The sequence below is a fragment of the Jaculus jaculus genome, chromosome 2 (assembly GCF_020740685.1).
Source record: "Jaculus jaculus isolate mJacJac1 chromosome 2, mJacJac1.mat.Y.cur, whole genome shotgun sequence".
Taxonomy (NCBI): domain Eukaryota; kingdom Metazoa; phylum Chordata; class Mammalia; order Rodentia; family Dipodidae; genus Jaculus; species Jaculus jaculus.
This window is the reverse complement of record NC_059103.1, coordinates 211,034,155-211,058,046: the sequence shown is the minus strand read 5'-3', so window position 1 is coordinate 211,058,046 and position 23,892 is coordinate 211,034,155. Positions and strand designations below refer to the sequence as shown.

At 40.0% G+C, this 23,892-nt stretch overlaps 1 long non-coding RNA gene and 1 other non-coding gene across 2 annotated transcripts in view; one reads left to right on the top strand and one right to left on the bottom strand.

The window, feature by feature from the left end:
* Window positions 1-23,110, bottom strand: part of LOC123458584 — an 86,053-nt gene extending 62,943 nt beyond the window's left edge. The window contains exon 1 of the long non-coding RNA XR_006635726.1: window positions 23,005-23,110. This is a non-coding gene — a long non-coding RNA (uncharacterized LOC123458584). The remainder of the gene's footprint in view (window positions 1-23,004) is intronic.
* Window positions 13,943-14,078, top strand: LOC123459141. The gene has a single exon (XR_006636049.1). It is a non-coding gene; the product is annotated as a small nucleolar RNA SNORA51 (small nucleolar RNA).
* Window positions 23,111-23,892: the final 782 nt, after the last annotated feature.

Here is a 23,892-nt window from a genome sequence, read left to right as displayed (position 1 = left end):
AGATATGCTTTTCTGGATAAGGAACTTGGATCTAGAATCAGCTATTTCTTTGTGAATCATAAACAAGAGTATGTGATATGCCACATATCCAAGGATTCCAAACTTGGTGAATCCTGGGAACAATGGTATCAGAAAGTAGCATGTAATGACCTTTATAGACCCTGGAGTTGGCTTGATCTGGGCTCCACACTGAGCTCTACCATTGTGGCAAGCGTCTGTCATTTAGCTCTTGTGAACATGCTGCTCACATTCTGATAATTCTCCCCAATGTAAGTCTCTAGATTCCAACATTGAATCCACTCTAGTGTTCTCAGGAACATGAAGCATAGCCACTGTTCCTTAGACAGGCACTAGCAGATGTACATCAAGGTGGAATGTAATCTATGCTAAATTTGATAGGAGGCAGAGATGCCATCCTCATGTTTTATGATGCTGCGTATGTAGCCTGGTTAGGAAATCTTCTGCTAGGGTAGCGTATTTAGATTTATAGCACCCTGGGCAGGAAAAGGTGATTCTCTCTCTTGGTGGGTTGTTCTTGAGGCATGGCTCTCTGAATTTTCTCCAGAAGTTTAGTTTTCATATCATCAGAGCCCCTTTATCGGTTTTGGGAGTTTCTTGTGTCCTTCATTGTGTTTCTTTCTACTGAAAAGATCTGACTTAATTGTGTTATATGCATTAAAATCAAACAGGATGTCTACAACTATTAAAAGGCTTCAATGGTGGAACACATAAGCCTGACAGGTCTGTCGTCTCATAATAGCAAGTCACTTTAATAGTCAAAGGCACAGATTTGGGAGTGAGCCCGCCTGAGTCTGACGCCTTACTCTAATACAAGTCACGCAAATTTGACTAAGAAATTCCATCTCCTTTGGTTTCTGTTTCCTCATCTATGAACTGAAGATAATATTGCCTATCTCAAGGGGTTGTGAGAATTAAACACTAATTCGTATCATGAATAGAGAAAAGCTTATGTGATATATAATGCAGTGAAGAAAGATTAATTATAACTCTCTCTAGGTCAGGTTTTCATTTATAAACTTGAATAACATTTACATCATAGGCTTAATTACAGTGATCATTTGATTTTAATAATGCATTTGATCACTTTTCCCTCCCTTTCTTCTCACTTTTTTTTCCTACCTTCCTTCTAGTATCTCTCCTCCCCTCCCTTCTAGAGATTGTAGAAAGTGCTGTTGACAGGGAACAAATGACTGTTTAAAGTGAACTTGACCTAGTGTCAATTTTGAAGTGTTTCATCTCTTCTGGGTTACCTAAAATTAGCACTACACCCCTAGAAGAATGCATTACCTTAGGGATAGAGAGAATCAAATAACTATGTGTGTTGGCTAAGTTAAGCTAACACAGAGAATCAAGAGGTTAACAATTATGTAATTATCCACTGAGTAAAGAACTTTCAAATTGATTTTTTGTTGATTTTGGAGGTTTTGATCTTGTGTTGTTTAGCCTTTGAATCTTTCCTATTCTTAAAATAACTAGCAATGTTTTCCATTTAATAATTTCCATTTAAATAAAATCTTACAGTTATATTGAGGCAATTATTCCTTGTGCTTAGTAAGGCAAGTGAATAGGACATGAGCTCCTTCCCCAGGCAATTATTAGAACCACTCTGGAACCCCCATAAATTGGTAGAATTGATGCAATACTTTAAACAACAAAATAATTGATGCTTAGTCCATCAACTTCTTCCTTTTCCTCATGAGATTTTTAGTGCTTACATTAATTAGATTTCTTCTTGTTACAGACATTCAAAGGCCAGCTCATATTGGCCCAAGGCCAGGAGAAAGTTGTCATAAATAGTGGAACCAAGAAGGCTGGAAAAAGCTCCTCTCTGTGTAATGTTTGTCTTCTAAGGAAAAGTTAAGTAAATGCCACAGCTCTGTGTTCCCTTGTCTGGTAGTCAGTGATCAAGAAAATTTCCCTCTTTTTGCTTAGAGATAAAGGCACTGGTTCTCTCAAAATTCTAGAGCCTAACCATCAGTGAACTAGGTTGGATCACAGCTTCACATTTGTATGAATGGCCTGCAGAAGAGCAATGTTATTTCAAAGTCCAGATGTGAGCTCACATATCCACCTAGAACATCTGGATGCAGGTGGGAGATGATTACATACCAAGTAATGCCATCCAATAAGGACAGCATATCCTGCTCACACCCCCACAAAAATAATTAACCAGCAATATCCTGTCCAGTTGCCATTTGGACCATCAACCAAAGGAGAGCATGGGGCTTTGATTTAATGTCCACACTGATCTAGTTGAAGGATGCACCTGCCAGTTCTCCACTTACTCTACTTACCACAGATAGAATTCTAAGTGTTCAGAGGTTATATTCCAAGTCAGTGATATTTTCTAACCAGATAGGCTATATATCATATAGGTGAGCATAAGGAAGAACATAATTAAATGGTGTTGCAAATGGGGTTTGATGTAGTTTGGAAACTCACACTCAATATGATAAGTATATGTTTGTCAAGTAAAAATCAAAGCTATATGTGTGTGTGTGTGTGTGTGTGTGTGTATACACACACACACACACACATATATATATGTGTGTTCTTATGTTTGATAACTGTTTTTTTTTCATTAGACTAAGTGATTTATGAGTATAAAGATCATGTCTGTTTTGCTCTTTATGGTGTAACCAGTTCTTGATATTTATGGAGAAAACATTCTAGTCAGAATAAGAAAATTTTTTCTACAATAACAGACAACTCTTACAAATGTCAATGAGTTAGAAAAAAAAAGACTGCTTTATTGTACATTCTAGCTTTGACATCTTTCCTTTATCCTGTAGTCATGTTATCAATAACGAATGACCTTCAAAGTAACCTTGGCAGAGAGGGAGTGGGGACAAAAGAGATTTTCATTCATTCAGTCCACACACATTATTCCCACAGAAGTGTATTGACAAGATTTATTTTTGTTGCCTTAATCTTGCAAAAAGAACTCTAAGATGTGTAGATGAGCAAGGGCTATTTGGAGAAGGCTTGTACCTCAGTCGTTCCCAGTATTCTGGATTTCTAAAGGTAAATGACCTTGAGCTCTACAGCCCCTTTCCACTGCACATTACTCCTGTTCGGAGCAGGTGACGGAACTGTGGGTGTGTTTGGAGGTAGTATCTAGTCATGTTGGTGTAGCTCCTCCATTCCTTTGGTCTGTGGAAGTATAGCTGAGAGCAAATGTCATGTTTTGTACTACCTGTCCCTTCTGCAAGCTTTCCTAGAGGAGGGTAACCACATCCACATAGAGGAGAGTAGACTTTGGTATGGTCTTGTATCACTAGATAATAGATGAATCCATTTCTTGTATTCAAATTACTTTGGTATTAGAAAATACCTCTAAGCTGTTTTCTCTAAGCTTGACCACTCCATGGTTTTCCTCTAAAGAGGTGGTGATGCTCTGATCTCTGAAGTCAGGCAGGGAGAATAAGAGAAGCTTAGCAAACACTCAGTGACTATGTGAACTAAGAGAAAACATGGAAGAGCAGGTAGTCCAACTGTGCTGGCCAGCAGGATAAGTAAAACCCAGAAATGTATGACAGGACCAACCAGAATCAGCTGTCTGGACAGCGTGCCTCCAAGTCCCTGAAGAATGCTTTCACAGAAGGTAGCGGGGCTTAGTACAGGACACGCTACCTCTGTGGAGGGTTAGGAATCTAAGGAGGAAAGAGAGAGTAAGAGAATGAGACAGGAGAAGAATAAAGGAAGGAAGGGAAGGAGAGAGATGGAGAAAGAAAGAATCAAATTCCTCTAAATACAGCATGTTTAATTCCTTTACAAACATGTAGGGGATATAAATTCTTTGTCTATTCTCACCCCCACCTCCCAAACTATTGAATACTTTGGGGTGAATCATTTCCAATCTGAACTGATAATTCTCACAGCAGCCCTTTCTTTCCAGGCCATAAAAGCACAAGAGCTTGTTAATCATACAACTATTCAGCTCAGTCCCTCCCTAGTCCTACAACTGAGCTCCAAGCCCATAACGTATAATCTACCCACCCACACATATTGAAATGAGATTATTGTTCCCACAGAAAAGCACCCTGCAGTTGCACAAGTCCTAACTTTGTTCCAGAGGGTGATAAAAAGGAGTAGGAAAAGGCCTGGAGTTGTTTGATAGGCTTCTAGGGAAGGCACAGCAAGGATGAAAGATTACCCTCCCAGGTACAGTATGAAACAGTATGCAGGCAAACAGTCCCCTGAGCACACTCCCTAGTCTTTGATGTAGAAGCCTTCATGAATTCCTCACAGTCACAGGAGTGTCCAGAGTGGATGCATTTATCTCTAGCAAAAAAGTCATAGCTGCCGGGGGGTGGGGGTGAATTTCTACAGGAGAACACAGTGGTGAATTCACAATGGTGAATCCCACTCAGGATGGGATAGGAGGCTGTGGGATACTGTAGACCTGGGTCCAATCTCAAACTTACAGCTTAGCAGAGGGGGTGATAAGTGCACTTACTGATGGAGTCCCTTCCATGTTCCAACAGATATTATAAGTGTCAGTAAGATATCCTTGGTAGGTACCACCATCACCTCCTTGAAGTATGCACTTCCTCATTTACAGAGAGAATCAGATATCCTTTGTGTCATTATCACAAAGAGTCCAGATGTAGAGACCATGCCTATCTCAGAGCTAGTGGGCATCCACAGGGCTGCTTCTGTCTCACTCACCAGGAAGGTTGAGTTGTAGTGTAGCTAGAATGAGAGGTATGGGCTTGAGGGTCAAGCACCCAACTGAAACTTTAGGAACTCCTACCTGGAAGAAATCTGTAACCCACCTCCAAGAATGACTCTCAATTCATTATCCTTCTTGGACACTAGCAGAGCTCTGGCATTAAAATGGCATCACAGTGGACAGGGGGAGACAGTGACAGGAGACTGACTCCTGACCTGGGAACTGAGGTGCAGGGACACAGACTAGATACACTCTGAGACTGCAATACACTTGGAAGGAGATGGGCACATTTTGACTCTATTTCTTCTTCCCACTTAGAGAGGCAAATGGAATGTGAGCAAAGCAAGCTGTTCTGAGTCTGCTCCAGAGGGAATCAGTTCATGCTTTTGCTATGAGGATTTCCCTGTTCTCTCTCTGTTGCCAAGGACCCGTTTCATGTCATCTGAATACCAGCTATTAAAATACCTGCCCCTCCTAAACTGGAAACTCTTGAAGGACAGACACTGTGCTATTTGTGGTAAGGTTTGAAATTCTGTCTGACATGTAGGGATGGTTACATATAAATGCACTCTCAAACATTAAAATGGTGCTTAGAAACTCTTTTCCATCTTTTCTTACTGAGAATTATGAAGTTGGCTTCAACAATAGTTCAGTACACACATAAGTTATAGTTGACCATCAACTTTAACTTTCTACAACTGATGAATGCAGCTAGTTTTTCCAGTTCCTTTAGTTTTCTCAAAGGTTTTGTCTAGTCTGCATCCTTGATTACTTCATGACTATAGACTTTTAGAAATGGACTTTGTACTATCTTGTGTATAGTGTGGTTGTAAGCAGTGATAAAAAATTGAAACTCAGGAGCTAGATCACATTGTCTCTATGACACAGGACAGTACATTTAACCTCTCTGAATACTTTTTTAAATTTCAAACTACAGATAATAATGTTTTCCATCTTACAGGGTTATGCAAAGAGTGAATGATTTAATAATTTAAAACACATACAACAGTGTCTGGCACAAGGCAAGTGCTCTCTGTATATGCCTGCAGCTATTGTATTTACACAGCTGTGTCTCACAAGACAGGGAGACCCCTGAAGAGAGTGACCATGTCTCACTCAGTCATGTACTTCAGGCTCCTATAACTTGTTTCTGCAAAGGAACTCTATTCATATTTACTAAATAAATAAGAAATGATGATGAGAAGTGAAATACTGACCTGGCTGTGCCCCAGAATCCAAAGTAAATGGACATGAATTTGGATCATGTTTCCATGTCAAAGCATATGTTATCCCTTACCAGGACTTTGCTCCATAATTTGGAGTGAGTATTGGATATTTTCTAGAGATAACAACTGAAAAGAAGGAGAACATCACATGAGACCCAGATCCCTTGAGCAGAAGAGTAGAGCAGAGGGCACAAACGTGGACGTGATCAATCGGAAACAATGCCCGTGACACCCCGGACTCCCCAGTGTTGGTCTGTATTTGCAAAGATATGTGGAGTCAGGTTCATACTCTCTCAACTGTGACTGCTCCTCTTCCTTCTGTCAACAGAATAAACCTAGAATGAAGATGCAAGCAGGAAAGGAAGCAATTTCTTAGTAACTGCCTACTGCATGAGAAACAGTTAAGCAAAGGTCCTATTTGAATCTCACAGGTGCCCTGAAATTTCCATATTATTATCTGTTCCCAAAAAAGGAGAAAACTAAGACATAGTCAGGAATGATCACAGAGCTAGGACACACAGAGCCATGATTCAAACTTTCTCTTCTTTAGCTCTCAACTCCGACTTTCTCTTTCTTGATGAAGAAGAGAGAGCTTAAATATGGCTTCCTCCCTGGAAGAAAGAATGGCAAACTTACAATTCTGGCTTCCTAAGCCCAGCAAAAGGAAGACAGTTCATCAAGGTTAAGTACCATCTGGAAAACAACGAGGAAACAGGCAGAGTCATCAGTTGCTGTTTCTACTTTGGTACCATAGTGGGAAATAGTCAGAGAACAGCTATGCTGAGCTGTCTGTTGGATGTAGCCTCACACAGATGAGTGTCAGAGATGGCATCCAGAATGTCATGTAAATAACCTTTTAGCCAGGCGTGGTGGCGCACACCTTTAACCCCAGCACTGGGGAGGCAGAGGCAGGAGGATTGCCGTGAGTTCAAGACCAGCATGTATGTGTATGTGTGTGTATGTACATATGTATATGTATATGTATATGTATATGTATATGTATATGTATATGTATATGTATATGTATATGTATATGTATATACACGACTCAACCAGGGAACAAGAATTTTAGCTCTCTGAGACCTTACTGGATGTCATGTAACATTGTTGTCAGTCCAGGAATCCTCTCTAGCTCATCCTTATGGGACAGCCATCCAAGCCCACCTGTGCACATCCAAAGGAGACACGATGTTTTTCCTCTCAGTGGGAACCCATATTTCAAAGAAGATATTCCACATGAGCAGAGCAGATGCCTGGCAGGCACTGAGCAGTCTGGGTGCCACTGGAATCTATCTGCAAGGCAATTTTAATCCCAGGTGGGCTGTGATCAGCGACATAGCCTACTGAGGGATGAGGAATGTGTCTCTTCAGTGACTGTTACGTATATGGGTGCTTCTAGCACGGAGTCCAGGTCTCATGAATGTTCATGTTACAAATTTTCCCTTTTGAGTTTTAACCGTTTACAGGACTAAGATACACATACACTGAATATTTACTAAATGCTAAATTTCATGAATGCTCTCTAGGCCTCTACTCATTCTGCTTTACAGTTATTATTTTCAAAGGAGGTTGCTATTCCCATTTCATTAATGAAGAATTTACCCTCATGGGAAGAGAGAAGAAGATCAGAGGGAGTCATAAATGACAGGTGCCTACTGTGGGAATTATATTTGGAATCTTTAGGAAGTAGCTCTACCCATTCTAGTTCACGGAAGGGATGGTCTCTGAGCAGGGCTTTGAAAATGAGTGAAGAGAAGAAAGCACTAAAAGGAGAATAGAACAACAGCAACAAAAGCACAGGCCTTGAGATGAGATGAGACAGTAAATTTATAAACTTCTTAATGAAGCTCACCAGGTAACCTGGCAATGTCCTTTCCAAGTCCTTCTTAAGAGAAGGTACCTGTATATATTTATTGGCTTTGTGGTTCACATGTTTGACCTTACCGTGTTTGTACCTGCAGATGGGTCTTCTAGATGCCAAATGCTGGGTTAGCTCCAAGTCTCCGCTTGCTGTCATGATGCTAAAGACTACATTAGCTAAGACCCTTCATGGGTACGTAAGGAGTTCACTTCACAAGTTAGGCTTGAGTAGATGGAATACTAAGGCCTCCCAGATCCCTTTATAATAAATAGAAGATTTTCTTTACTTTTGGTGAAATATTACATAGTAAATGGAAGATTTTCTTTTCCTTAAGGCTATTACTGACTCCACGTGACAATGGGTTGGAAGTCAATCCTTAGGGAATCATTCCTCTTTTAAAAAATCTCATTTAAATAATTACATATTGGCCTCTGGGTTAATGCAAATTGTGGGATGCACTCTTAGGACTTTTACCAGGAACATATGAGCCATTATTTATAGTAATGTTTGATGTCTTCAGCTGTTAACCCATTCTAAACTTTAATGGGAGCTACTGCGGACTTAGATCTTTCTGGAAAGTTTGACAGTGAGTCAATGAAAGGAAGATGCCATCACACAGAGTAGTAGCAGTGGGGTGGACTTAAGGATGGCATCCTCAGGTTTTTTCAAGTTTGTTTTTAGCAGTAGAACTCTACTTCCAGATAGTATCTAGGTTAGTTTCTCTCTCAGTGCCATAATAAAGCACCAGGAAGGGAGGGAAAAAGGAGGGAGGGAGAGAGAGGTGAAAGGAAGCAAAAGGAAGGAAGGAAGGAAGGAAGGAAGGAAGGAAGGAAGGAAGGAAGGAAGGAAGGAAGGAAGGAAGGAAGGAGGAAGGGCTTTATTTTGCTCACACCTTGAAGGGTTTGTTCATCGTGGTGGGGAAGGTCCGAAGGGTGGGTGTGCCTATAGCTATAGCTGCAGGCATGTTAGGCAGTGACCACTTAGCGTACCCAAAAAGCAGAAGAAGATGAATACTGGTGCTCTGTTCAGTTTGCCTTCGTTCTTATTTATTCAATTTAGCCAGTGAGAAGGTGAGATCCGCACTCAGGATAAATCTTACCTCCTTAGAGTAAACCTTGAAGTGCCTCCCAGATATTCCCAGAGGTTTATATTCTAGGTAAGTTCAAATCCAGCCAAGCTGACTTATCATAGCATTCTATGCCAACTCCTACATCAGCATAAAGCATTACTATTTCTTCTTTTTGATAAAGTATGCTTAAATGTTCTTTGAAGAACTATCCTATCCCATATATATTGTGAGAGATGGGTCCAGACTCCGCTCCAGTGAGACCCCTGACTGGCTTGAGCCCTTCTTTAGGTGGTGCTTTTCTGATATCATGAAAGTGAGCAGATGGTCACTGCTCATCCATTATGACTGGACCTCAGGAAACGGGCTGGAAAAGCTGGGCCTCTGACACTTGTTTTTCTGGCTGAAAGGAGGATGTGGGTCTGGAACTGCCAGAAGCCCTTGCTGTTACCATTAACAGTTCTAGCCTGGGGCCAAAATTGGCAGATGGAGCAGATTCATGAGAAATACAAGGAAATCACGTCTAACATAAATATAATTAACCTGCTGGATCAGCCTGTACCTGAAGCCAATAGCCTCTGGAGTTATTAGTCATATAAATAAATAACTGCCTTTTATCAAGTCTGACTTGAATTTTCTGTTCCTTTCAAAGTAAAGTATTTTGAAAGTGTGTAAAACCCTTCAATAGAAGTGAAATAAAACTGGATTCCTCTCTTGGAAGTGAAGGTAGGAAGCCATTTTCAAAATGGCTCTGCAAGAGTGACTGTTCCTTAGTTTAAAGCTTGTATTTTTACAAGTGCACCAAGCATTGTTCAAAGTAGAAAACTAAAAACACTAGCAACATATATGGAAAGAGGTTGGGATGGTGCTTAGTCAGTAAGGTTCTTGCCATGGAAGCACGAGAACCTGAGTCCAGAGCTCCAGCACCCACATAAAAGCTAGGCATGGCAGTACTATAATCCCAGCACTGGGCAAGCAGAGACAGGAGGATCTGCAAGCTTGCTGGATAGCTGGTCTACCCTACTCAACAAACACTAGATTTAGTGAGTGAACACCTTTGGTTCATAAAATGAGATGAAGAGCATGTCATCAAGGAAGACATCTGATGTTGGTGTTCCACCTCCACATGCACACCTGTGCACAAGATCCCACACACATCTGTGCCCGTACATGTCTAAACATGCATATACACACATGAATGTATACATATAGATGAATAAATTAAAGCAGACTTGTTTTTTATTTGAAAACAATTTGCCTGTGAAGCCTAAATGCACAGGTTCTATTCCCCAGTACCCATGTAAGCCAGATGCACAAGGTGACACATGTGTCTGGAGTTTGTTTGCAGGGACTAGAGGCCCTGGTGTGCTCATTCTCTCCCTCTCTCTCTCTCTCTCCCTCCATCTTTCTCTCTCTCTCTCTCTTTATCTAATGAATAAAATATAATATTTAGAAAAAACTTTAGAGAATTGGAAAGGATGTGTGGTTCCTACTTAAACTATTTGAAAGATTTTATAAAGGTAAATAACAACTAGGTAAAATTGAAAATGAAACTAAATTATCCTTGTAGTATAAAAATGGCCACAATCCATAAAATATTAATTGTTATTTCTCAAGTGAGAGGTAGATAGATGATAGATAGATGATTGATGGATGGTAGATAGCCATGTTTTAAATTTGTGTTATAGTTTGGTTATATCTGAAAATGATACTTACAAATGTGCCAGAGAGCTTCCTGGTACGTTCTGGTAAAAGTACACTTTTCCTTGATAGCTATCCTTATATTAATGACATTGATCTTACCTTTCATTTCAGCAGTTACACAGAATTTTATGCCATAATGCTTTACTTCATAACTTCAGTTTTCTCCTTATAGTCTTATGACAGAAAAAGATTAAATATTCAAATGAAAATTTGGTATCTCATTATGAAAGGCATCCAGGAAACCACTGTGCCATGGTAAATTGGCATAACACTTTCATCTATGAAGGTCGGGAGGCTTGGCAAAGTTTTCATTGCTGGGCAAAGGGAGATGAAAGTCTAATCCATCTGTGAATACATAACTAGTATGTGAGTCATTTCCCTCTTAGTTTGAATAAAGTTATCTTCACAGAGGGACAGAGTCCACAAACCACACTGTCTCCCTCTTCTTTTCAATGAGTAAAAAGAACAATCTGGTGGTTAGATAAACAGAATTGAAACCAAAATTTGAAAGAATATCATTTGTTTCTGCCTCTTATCTAAAGATAATCATTATGTGACTCCTTTTGAAAGTTTAAGCAGTGCTTTATAGAAAAATATATGATGAAAAGCTTGGCACTCAACTCTATTTTTTTTTAATTAAAAAAAATCTTTTTTCCTTATTGTGGCTGATAGACTTAGTAATTGGTCATAAATCCTGGTTGAAAAGAATTTATTTGGGGTGACCAGTAAGAGACCTTGGTATATTGGTTTTTGTGTCTTGCTCTCTAAGCTGAACTTTAGAGTAAAGGACAGCCTTTAAGAACCTCATTGTTTTTGGTGGAGAAGTTGCTTAAGTGCTCAAGAAATACTTCAGAGGCTGGTAGTTGTTATATAAAAATATAATGATTAATTTATAAAAATCTGAGAAATTGTCTTTGCTCATATGAAGAAAGAGTACTTTTGTGTTCCAACCTGTTCATCTTCTTTGAGTAATCGTAGGTCAAAAAAATGGCATCATTAGTTAGCTATTAATGATGCCAGTTAGGGGCTGAGGAGCCATCTCAGTGCATAGAATAAAATTGCTTGAGAGCGCTTGTCTGCTTCTGCCACTGACTAACTGGAAGCCCTGAATAATCATCCACCTTTCTTTCAGTGACTTCATTTTCACATCTGTGAAATAAGAATATGTATGGTTCATCATGTGGTTGTTGTAACGATTAGATTGACAGCTGCAATTGGAGCCCTTGGACATAAGTCTGTGTCTAGCATGTGTACAGCCTTGTGGTTGATGCTCAACATCACAATAAAGTGAGACAGGCAAAGAAATATAAGTAGAGCTCTTAAAATGATTTCAGGTATATGGAGTATGTTAGTTATTAGTTCTCATTAATATATACATCTAGTGAAAGATGAAAAATTTAGCCCATTTGTGTCTGAAAAGATGGCTTTGTGATTAAGTCAATTGCCTACAAAGCCCAAAGACCCAGGATCGTTTCCCCAAGAGCCACGTAAACCAGATGCCCAAGGTAGGACATGCATCCAGAGTTTGTTTGCAGTGGCTAGTGGTCCTTGCACACCCATTCTCTCTCTCTCTCTCAATCTCTCTTTCTCTCCCTCTCCCTCTTTCTATCTCTCTTAAACAAATAATTAATAAAAATTTCAAAAAGTATTAGGCAGTTTGTGCCATGAACAGCTTGATCTTAAAGAAATGGATACTTCTTTAAGAGCTCATGTGTTTTGAAGGTGGTCTCTAAAATCAACCCAGACAGTTACTGGTTGTGGTGGGAAGAATTCTAAGATGAACCTAAGATTTCTGCCTCCTTATGTAAAAACTTTTCCCAACGAGAGTAAGCAGAACCTCTTTGTGATGGGATGTCTCTCCCAAGATTAGGTTACTAATCAGTTAACTGTGTGTTAAACAAAAAGAAGTTACTGATGGATACATGACCTAATAAGATGAACCTTTAATATGGGGCTGGGACCTTCCTGCAGTTGGAAAGACCTGGGGGATGAGAATAGATTAAAGAAGACGTGTACAAGGAATTGAAGCAATATGTAGGAACTGACAGCAGTCCCTGGCCTGCAGCCAGCAACAGAATGTGAGGCTCAGTCCTACAGTGAGGAGATCATAACTCAAAGAGCTTTCTGGACCAAGAGAATGGTAGGCTTCATTCATGTGGACCTGCTGTTTGCAAGTAGGCTACAGTTGTCCTCCAGATGATTCTAGACCCTTTAGCATAGTCTCTACAAAACCTTCCCCCTAAAATGTTATCATCCTTTATGTTTCAGTTTGATTAATAGCAAAGGAACTCCCCCTAGGCACCCAGTCTTACTTTGTGCCTTGGCATCACCATTTGTCTGGACCAGTACTGGCCCTTGCTGTCCAGTCTCTATGCTGACCAGCAGGCTGCTATTTGAAAGGAAGCAACATGAGAGCAAAGGTCTTTCTCTGCTCACAGTTGCATCTGAACAAATGCTCATAAATTACTGAGCACTTACTGCAGGAAGGTACTGTGGAGAAAGGCAGCATTGGCCAGAGCAGACGCACACCACCGCTGTGACACACTCAGGAATGCGGTACTTGCACGTAGCCTTAGCAGAAAACTCTTAAACACTCTGTTTATAACCTGGCTATAGGATTTTTGATGTCACTTTATGAAATCTTTGAACTTAAAGATCATATTTTCTTATCTCTGTACCTTCAGTACCAAAAACAGTGACCAATATATTGTAGGTGATCAAAAACACTTGAAGAGCATAAAGGAAATGTACAAAGCAAGCCACAAAAGTCAAATCATTCTTCATATGAAAATACTAAATTTAAATACTAAATTTAAATCCTCTTTATTTTTTGAGATAGTTTCCAAAATTTGTAACATATTTATTTATTTATTTGAGAGAGAGAGAGAAGAAGAGGGAGAGAGAGAAGAGGGGAGGGAGAGAATGGGCGTGCTAGGGCCTCTAGCCACTGCAAATGAACTCCAGATGCATGTGCCCCCTTGTTCATCTAGCTTATGTGAGACCTGGGGAATCAAACTGGAGTCCTTTGGCTTTACAGGCAAATGCCTTAACCGCTTAGCCATCTTCTCCAGCCCAGTTTCCCAAAATTTTTGTTCATTTTTTATTTATCTATTTGAGAGCGACAGACACAGAGAGAAAGGCAGAGAAAGAGAGAGAGAGAAGGGGCGCACCAGGGCCTCCAGCCACTGCAAATGAACTCCAGACATGTGTGCCCCCTTGTGCATCTGGCTAACATGGGTCCTGGGGAATCAAGCCTCGAGCCAGGATCCTTAGGCATCACAGGCAAGCTCTTAACTGCTAAGCCATCTCTCCAGACTCAGTTTCCCAATTGTTTTTCTGCCAATAGTTTGATTTTAGCCTAGCAAAATTAGTTTTAAAAGTGTAGCCTTAGCCTCCTACTGCTTACCACAGGCTGTGTGTTGTTATACTGACTGTATAGAAAGAGGAGGCAAAGTAAACCTAACCCCAAGTACACCTCAGCCTGAGCCACTGTGCCTGGTCTGTATTGTGAATGGGGAGACATGGAAAAAAAAAATAATAAAATAAAAATAAATAAAAAAATAAAAAAGTGTAGCCTTCCAAATTGTAAGATAAAAATATTATTTTTGTAAGTGCCCAAGTTTGTTGTCATTTACCATAGCAGTAATAGGAAACCAGTACATGAGGGATGAAGGGACAGAGATATTTTGGGCGTTTCCTCCTTACAAGGATCAGCTTGCATTGCAGGACCTGCTAATCAATGGTGTTGGCCCTGCAAAGAATGGGAACCTTGGCTTTTACTATTGATAAGTTTTGTCAATAATCTCCAAGGGCCTCCTCTCTACCCCTTTGCTTGGATATGATAGGAAGATTACAAAGAATCTGGCTTCAGAATCAGAGAAACACAAATTTAACTCCACGTTCCTCCCCTTATATTCACTAACTCCACCTCTCCAGCTCAGTTTCTTCATCTCACTCTGTATCCACACTGGGTGCTAAGGTCAGATAAAAGATACAATCTAGGAAAGAAAAATCCTAATATTAAATGATGCTCAAGTCAGATTTCCAGCCTCACACTTATGTTTATTTGTTTTTGAATTCTCAGGCTTGTTTCCACATTATAAATACAGAGAGATTGAGAAATTAGTGACCAGTGAAAAGCAGCAGAAATTGGTGAGTGACGGTAAACAGAATATGAGTGAAAGAAGAGATAAAATCCAGTGATGTGAACTTCCCTAGATCTAACAAAACCTCACAAAACAGTCCCAAATGTTATATTCTTTAGACAAGCAAACTTATACAATGGTTTGACTTACCAGGAGAAATTTAACTCAAGAGGAAGAAGCCCTTAGGAATCAATGAAACATGGACCGTGGGACCAAGCTTACCCCAGGCCCTAAGTGACAATCCTGCTATCAGTACAAAGGAATGAATATCTGACAAGTTAAAGATGTGCAAAACAGGGGAAGAGGCTTTGGCTTAGAGGGTGTACTCCGGCCTCTAAGGATGCTGCTCCTTTCATTGGAAGTATATGGACTTCCCACTTTGCCTAGACAATGACACAGACAGCAGCTGAGTGGTAGCTAGTAAGAGCACAGGGGTTTGGCACATGGTCACCACAGTCAAGAGATCCATTAGCAGCTGAGGGGTCCAGAATGCATCCTCGGCTAAGAATATTTTTTGACAAGCATATAGTACCTTTGCCTATTTATCCCCTGTTTTATTCATCACCTTCTTGTCTCTGGCCCTGTGATATCTGCTAGGGACACTTAAGACAGCAGGTGGCTTCAAAGACCTCTACTTGGTTAATGAGCTGAAACCTGTACCTTAAATGTAGCCCAAGGGTCCTTCCAGCTGCTCCATGCTGGAAGTTGACAAGCCACAACACAGAGGCACATACGTGTGTACAAACAGGAGGACTAAAGTGTCTTTGTAACAACCCATGTGTTCATAGACGGGTCCTGTGTGTGTCATAAACCAGGCTGAGAGCCCCCTTGACTCCTTAATCACAGTGTGGGTGGCTTGAAAAAAAAATCTAGACTGTATTTGTGTAATTAGCTACCTTTTCAAGCTATCAGCTTTGTATGCAATTTGCATTGACTCTTGCGACTTCTGAGCTTCTATGAGAAAGGGTTAGGAAGAAATTACCAAAGACCAACAACATAAGGGGACTGCATTGCACTTCAGGGGAAGAGAGATCTTTGGCCACAGGGATTCCGACAGTTTCATAAGTCAGGAAATGTGGCCATTTCCCCTACACCACCCCCCCACCCGACCTAGGTGTGTGAACACAATGTATATGTTTATATACCTTCTCCCAGCTTATGGACATTGTTTAAATGGAAGGGGAAGAAAGTACATAAAGGAAATCCTCTTCCTTTTGGCAAGAAACAGGGCAAAGAAATTCATGACTTGACCTGCATCTGTTGTCTTAAGGATGAAGGGTCATTTCCTTTGTGTTGGGTACCACAGAGAGTTCAAAACACCATTACCACCACGTGCATGGCTCTTTCAAAGGCCATTTTCTGAGCTTTGAATATGGGACAACTACCTCAGTAGGCGACAGGGCTCCAGTGATGAGCAGAAAAATCAGTGTCCCTCCCTTTCCAAGGGAGTGTCTGTCCCAGTCACTGTGGATCGCCTTGTCATTTTCCTCACTGTCCCCTTTCTTGCCTCATAGGCAATTTTTAAATTTTAATTGTGCTAGTGAATCATCTGGAGATAATTAAAAAAACACAAAAACAAATGCTTGAAAAGAATTACCTGGGGATATTGTTAGAATATAAATATCTAGGCATATTTGTCATGCTATAAATGGGCCAAACTTGAGGAGAATCGAAGAATTGCATTTTCAAAACAACCCAATTTCAGACATTGAATGCTTCATGCCATAGAATTACTCTCTTGTGATATTTTGTATATTTTTGTTAAATTCCCTGCATTTTGAATATCACAACTTCCCAATCAAGGAAATAGAATGGGAAGTATTACCTCCAAGTTATTCATGGAAAAAAATGTGTGAAAACATCTAATTTAATTTGAATAAGTCTCTGTTGGAGTTGCTGAGAATAAGGAGTTTGGCGAGCTTTACTAGAGGAAGGAAAAAGAAAAGTGTACAACATACTGGGTGTTCCACCCACCACACTCTCCTGAACTTGTTCTGTGTGTATCCATATCTGCATGTATACAAAGACATTAAGTTAACCTTAATCTACACCTTGAAGTTGATAAGTTCATTCACTCGCCAAGCTGTTCATTCATTACTTAATACTTATCAAGTACCCGTATGTGCTTGGCATTATTCTTTTTGTATTGAACTCTGTAGTGTAAAAGCCACATTTTTTAAAAAAAAAATTTATTTATTTATTTGAGAGCGACAGACACAGAGAGAAAGGCAGATAGAGGGAGAGAGAGAGAATGGGCGCGCCAGGGCCTCCAGCCTCTGCAAACGAACTCCAGACGCGTGCGCCCCTTGTGCATCTGTAAAAGCCACATTTTTAAAGCTGCCTTCATGAAATTAAAGTGTTGTAGGGGAAAAGCAGGTCAGGAACCTTGATTGAGGACTTTGAAGGAACCATTCTCCAGATGCAGTTTTTCATGTTGTTCACAGCTCTCGCCACATCACTGCCAGAGAGGGCCTGGTGCAGAAACGGACCAGATAAAACCCTAGCACAAAGGATGCTGGAAGTGGCTCCCTGAAGGACTCAATGATAGTCAAGTGGTGTGGCTGACAAGAGAATGTATAGGAAATCTGTACTCCTTCACGAAGAGAACAGAAATCTGACAAACCCAGCAGCCTTAAATATTTGGCATAACTATGTCTGCTGTTAACCCCTCGCCTCTCCCCTCTCCGTTCTCAGCTCTGTCACCTTGTCCCACTGGATGCTTGGCTGAACCTAAATGCACAGCAGAAGGGCTGTGTGCTTTGAGAACCGCAGAGCGATAGAGAGGCCGCACTGACCAGGTTCACCGGAGCAGGCTGTGTGACTGAGACCTGTTCCATAATAATGTTTACACGAGAGACGCGCCTTCATCGAAAACATTCCTTCCGGAATGAGATTGTTGGGCAGCGGGCTCTCAGCCCCACCTACCTCTCAAGATCATTGTCCATTGTTTGCCAAAATAATCTGAAAGACTGGGAGCAGTCAAACCTACACATCAATCTGTAAAAGGAGTTCTCACTTAATCTTCTGCAATAATGCTGCATATAGGTAATCTCACTGTGACCGTTGTACAGATTGTATTCTTGAGACTTCAGGAGATTTAATGATTGACCTGAAGTTATGATGATGCACTGAGGAGCCGACCAAGGATTGCAGTGTGTGATTTCCAAAGCCTGAACTACTTCCTTTTCCTCACCCAGGTTTCAGAAAATCCTGGTACGATAAAGTCCATATGAGCCAAGCATGGCATATTTGTTCCAGAACTTGGGAGGCAGAGGTAGGAGGATTGCTGTGAGTTTGAGGCTAGCCTGGGACTACAGAGTGAGCTCCAGGTCAACCTGGGCTAGGCTGAGAACCTATCTCAAAAAATAAATTAATAAAATAATTAAATGAAAAAATAAAAAGAAAAAGAAATGGGAAAAGGAAAAAGAAAGAAACGCATATGAATCCATCCCTCAGCACTTTCCAGTGATTTTGAGTTTCAATGAACTATTTTCTTTTGTGCCAGCCAATGTTATCTTGTACCTCTATTCCATCTTCTGTCCGTGAAGAGCTAGTTCAAGTTTCCATTACCAAATAATTGTCTTGTAGTTGATGATGGACATTTTTTTGGTCCTTATGAATCATATTTTCCCCATGTAACTAATTGAAATTTTCCTTGAATTGAAGAATTATTTTTTTCTAAAGTTATCTAATATCCCATAGCAACTGCTATGGCTCAGTGTATACACAAGACACATAATCTTTGTTTCCTTAACAGAAAATTTTAACTGCACAGCTTAGAAATACAGGGGGAAAATAGATGCCTGGTAATTTTTTTTTAATCTTAAAGACAGAATTTGCACAGGATTTTTGGTGATAAGTTTAAAGTTTCCAGTTTAGTCAGAATTGGAAAATCTTTGAGAATTCCATTTTTTAAGGTTCAGAAAGATTTGGTTAGAGCTTTAGAAGAGGGAGCTTTAAGAGAAAGGGAGTTAAAGGAATGAAAGATAGCGTAGCTCTTGTCCAGGGAGGCATGACAGGGAATGGGAGGCCTTAGTTCCCTGTTTGTAATGTAAAGAGTGTTAATCCTAAAAACTATTATTTTCTCATTCTGTTCGGTATAAGGATCAGAGGCACTGGAACAAGAGTTTCATTTTAAACAACAATATAATGTATGTATCAAGAAGTCTTTGTCAAAGTGAGGTTATCTGAGGCCTGCTGGCTTGAGGAAATATTTATGGAGGGAGGTTCCATTAAAAGTGGAGACTTAAACCGAGTGTGGTGGTGCACACCTTTAATTCCAGCACTTGGGAGGCAGTGGTAGGTGGATAGTCATGAGTTCTAGGCCACCCTGAGACTATATAGTGAGTTCCAGGTGAGCCTGGACTAGTGTGAGACCCTACCTCAAAAAAAAAAAAAAGTGAAGATTAAGATGGAACAGAGAATATGCAAAAAGAAACCTGTCCATGGAGCTGCATCTTTACAAATTAGGTGTCCTCCTTTTATTATGAGCATACTAAAGGAAGAGAAAGTGGATGTGCTATATGTTGTTTACAAGGCAAGTTCTTAACCAGGTCTTTACTTACTTTGGGGCAAACATACTTTTCTTGTATTTTCATTTAATATGTGATGCATTCACTTCCACTTGATGGTGATTGAAGCTTACTGACTTCACAAATATTGATAAGTCACATGAAAAACACCATACAATGAGACTATTTAGTATGTACATGCATATGCGTGCTGATCTGTGTACCTGTTGCTAAGTCCAGTACTAAGCTAAGCAAACAATACTGGATTAAAGTAACTTGTGAATTTCTTTATTTTTTACATGTTTTTGAGTGAAATACAACTTTGCCACATTGAGGTACATGTATTTGAAAAGAATGGCATATTTAAACTTTAAACCATTGCCAACATGGGGAATCTGGCCTCTTGGGAGCAAGCATGAACACTGTGATTGTGAGAAAAGACACTGTGAGCTTAGGTAGATTTGGGGGCACAAAGGCTTGTCATTAAAATCTTCAGAGAAGAGAGTTCATATGCTACACACGAGTATATGAACATCCGTACACAACTTGAATCGCTGGAAATGAAAATTTTGTGATGGCATCACTAGTTTTGGAGCTGTATACTCATAGACAGATGCCTGATCCCCTCTTTTGAGATGAATTTATTTCACTTATGTGAGCTGTTGTAAGCATTAGGTGACACCAGAAACAGAAGTAGAGTGTTCCCAACAGAGCCAGACGAGGCAAACATCCAGGAAATGAAATATGAACTGGAATTATTAGTGAGGACATGATTTGTGGACAGGTAATGTGGGAAGCACAAAAAGTTTGGCTTCAGAATCAGACAAATTTAAGCTCTGATTGAAAGGCCACCATTATGAGCTAGAAGCTTTGAAGGAAATTACTTAATTCCTCTTAATGTCATTTTTAAATTTTTCCAACGAGGCATGCTTACTCATTGTTCAAGATGTTCTTACGAAGATTTGGAATCAGCTATGAGAGGCAAATATTATATGGTATATTTTCAGTGTGTGGCAATTATATATAATTACAAGATGATAGGCATGTCTAGAAAGTATTACCATTAGAATTGACAATATTTGACATTCTTCCCTGAGCAGAAGATGACTTTTTCTCACATGCTAAGACTGTGATATTCTTGAGTCAACATGAGTGAGAGGGGCCAGTGCACTATGGAAAGTCAAAAACCTCATTGCAAACATAAATGCTTCTTTCTATACAGACAGCACCATTTAAAGAGATTGATTCACACAGTTCATCTGTCCACTGTGGCTTACATTCATTGTGGCACTTTGCCAGTCCTCCTTTTTCCTCTCTGGTCCCACGTGTCAATGAGACCAATGAGAAGAACAAGAAAATGTCCTGGAAAAGAAATGCCACAGGTAGCCTGAGGACATGAGCTCTGTGTCCCGTGGGCCTCAGACTTCAACAATGCCTCTTCTGTCCTCCCCAGAAAGGCTAGAATGTGGAAGAAGGCCAGCTGGACCCAAGTGCCACCAATGCAGACCAAAGGGCTGCAAACGGGCCAGGAGGAAGAGTGAAAGAAGAATGTTTGAGAACGCGGCTGGTGATGCACTCTCACTCTGCTCTTCAAAGGGTTGGGTTCTTCCCAGCCCCAAGCATGCCAAATGACCAGAGGAAGCAGCTCCTTCTGATTCCCATGGAGATCCATACTCCAAGCATCCATCAGAGGAAAATGAACCCAGCAGTGCTCACATTCTCTGTACATGGAAGGTCTTTTGACATTGACCCCAGTGGAAGACCATAATCCCTTTGTCAAGGGCCAGTAATTACTTTCTTACAAGTTCATTACAAACCTTCAACCAAGTTTAGTCACTGGTGCTACTGTTGTCATTACTTTTAGCACAAATGAAGAGAAAGAGGATCTTTCCTAAAATCATCAGGCTGTTCGATGGCAAGGCTAAGAAGTAAACCCATTTTCCTATCCCCATGCTTAGGTACCTTGCATCTAAACATGAAGAAAACATGATTTATTACATACGTCCCTGTGCCAGGGGCAAGAAAACACAAAATATCTTCCTCTCCAAAACTTAGTCTAGTTCATGGTTTTGCAAACTATGGACCTTGGCCTTGGACCTACTCTGGGGTCACAACAAATGTATTTTAATAATACAGAAAAATGAAATATCAAATATATCTTACACAATTCAAGTAAATATATAATGACACTAGTTTCACTCACATATAAACCTGTATGTGGACACACTGGATAGTGGCATGCAAAATTCTCATCCCAAAGATCATGACAGAAATATTTGTGAGCTGTGAGCCTTCTGATTGGTAAATGCACAAGCAGCAGGTACAGATTTTGGCAGCACACTTTTCTTTATCTTTATTTAGGAATCCATGGTGGTACCCTTTATATCACCTCTAATGGAAGAGAAGTTTCATAATGGCTTCATTGAGATAAGGGGATCCTGACTGGGATGTCTAAAGTACAGATGTCTATGATCGTCTAAGAACATTTCAATAAATTTCAATAAATTCATTTCAATAGCATGACATGTGATTTAAACTAAGGCCAATCCATTCTGTTTTTCATTTATAAAATATTGTCATAGTGTTTTCTGATCCCCCTTTGGAAATAAGTCACTGGACCAGGTACCAGACAGAAGGAACTCAGGAGACAGAAATACTACTGTCCTATCCTCCTAGAGTGCACAGTCCTTCCCATGTATATAACTCAAAAACACTCTGTTTACCAGAATCCATGCCAGGAGCTACAAACCTGGGCAAGTTGGGCTGGAACCTGAGTCTACGGGAAACGTGTGTGCCTATGTACACGTTTTAAATTTTAATGGTTAAATTTTATGATTAATTTTTCCAGAATATTAAAAATCTTAGAAAGGTACTGAAGTCTATAGGTGGGTGATTAAAACACATTATTTTAAGTTAAAATATTTAATATATATCCCGATCTGCATTTATTATCATTTCAGTTTCCTGATTTTTATTGATGAGTAAACTCATCAACATATTTAAAATCAGCATCATGAACATTTTAAACTTGAGGAGTTATCATGCTTGATGATGTTTCATGTCCAAGTGGAGGCCTAACATGATGCTTATGAACTTTAGATCACAGATACTAAAACATCATGTTCATCAAGAAATATTTGCAATAATTTTGTTTTTCTTTCTAGTTCTGTACTAGCATACTACCTATCCTGTTTTGTGTTTCATTCTCTTTGTCATTAGCTGCCTCCCCCTGTCTGCCCCGGGCCCTTTCACTGTAACCCTAACCCCAGAACTGAGGGAACTGTCAATGAAATAGGACAAAGCCCTTGGTCTCCAGCTTTTATAGCCCCATAGGAGACCAACACAAGGAGACACATACTAGCTAATACATTCTGAGCCTTTATTGAGTGCTAGTCTAAGTACTTTTCATAATTTAATTTGCTTAATCCTTCCAAAAGTCCCATTATGTAGCTGCTATTAGCTATTTGCTTTAAAAAATATCAGACACAGAGCAGTTAAGAAATGAGTTTATGGTTCCACAGGTCTATGAAACATAACCTGGATTTGAACCCATTCATCCTGACTCCAGTGTGTGAGTTATAAAACATGGACCGTTTCTAGGCTATGGAAGGTATGTTACTCTACCTCAAGACCTATCAGCTAAGCTGGAGGAACAAAAACAGACACAATACGGTATTGATTTTGGACTTTAAAGGCAACTGCTGAAAGACAGATAATAATAACACCATAGACTCATTAGATAATCTAGCTCTAGATAAACTTATGTTTTTCTCCCAAAAGAATGTTTTTTCTTACCTAAGCCATATGCTTCTTGTGCCCCAGGTAGAGAATAGCAATTCTCACTGCACATGTGTAGGTTATTCAGAGAGTTCCCTTAGGGCGGCAAACTGCTTGCAAGCTCCCACAGAATGTCACCACAGAGAAGCCCACATTGTGTCTATGTGTCCTGCATACCTACCCTTGCGATTGCCTGAGAAAGTGTCTGTTAAAGGCCTATGCACATGGTTTTACTTTTAATGGTTAAATCTTATGGTTAATTTTTTTCCAGAGAGTTAAAATCTGAAGTTCAATTTAAAAAAAAAAAAAAACAAAAAAACTTATGGAGTGTCTTCACAGCATCAACCCTGAAATCAGAATGTCTCCTGTTTTGAACTCGTGGATGCCATTTGCAACTCTGTTTCTGAAGCATGACTAGACCACACATCCAAGGTACCACTGCTCTGGAATGGCCCAAGTCCCAAGGCAAGGCACACTGCCATGAAACCAAATACTCCAACGGCCCCCACTGCCCCATAAGTACCCCTAATTTGCAAGGAAATTTGCTTCTGACCTGCCTGTCACAGCCCTTTTCCGGCTTCCCTAATACAGCCTGTCTTAGCTATTGAGCCTGAATCTTAATTCCCTCTTGTTTCATTTCTTGCTTCTTTCCTAACAAAGTCTATTTTACTCTGCATTTCATGCTAACATATGAAGCAATATCTTCAACCCAGAAACTATATATAATTCCCACCTGTATGGCACTTGACGTGTTATAACGTGCTTTCATGTGCATTATTTCATCAGCAATTCGTCCTCTACAACAAACATCTCTAAGATACGTAAACTTAAAATAACACTAACTTAAGATACTCTAATTAAAGAAGCCTAAAATTCTAAGTACTGGCTGTTGAAAACCTCTAATTG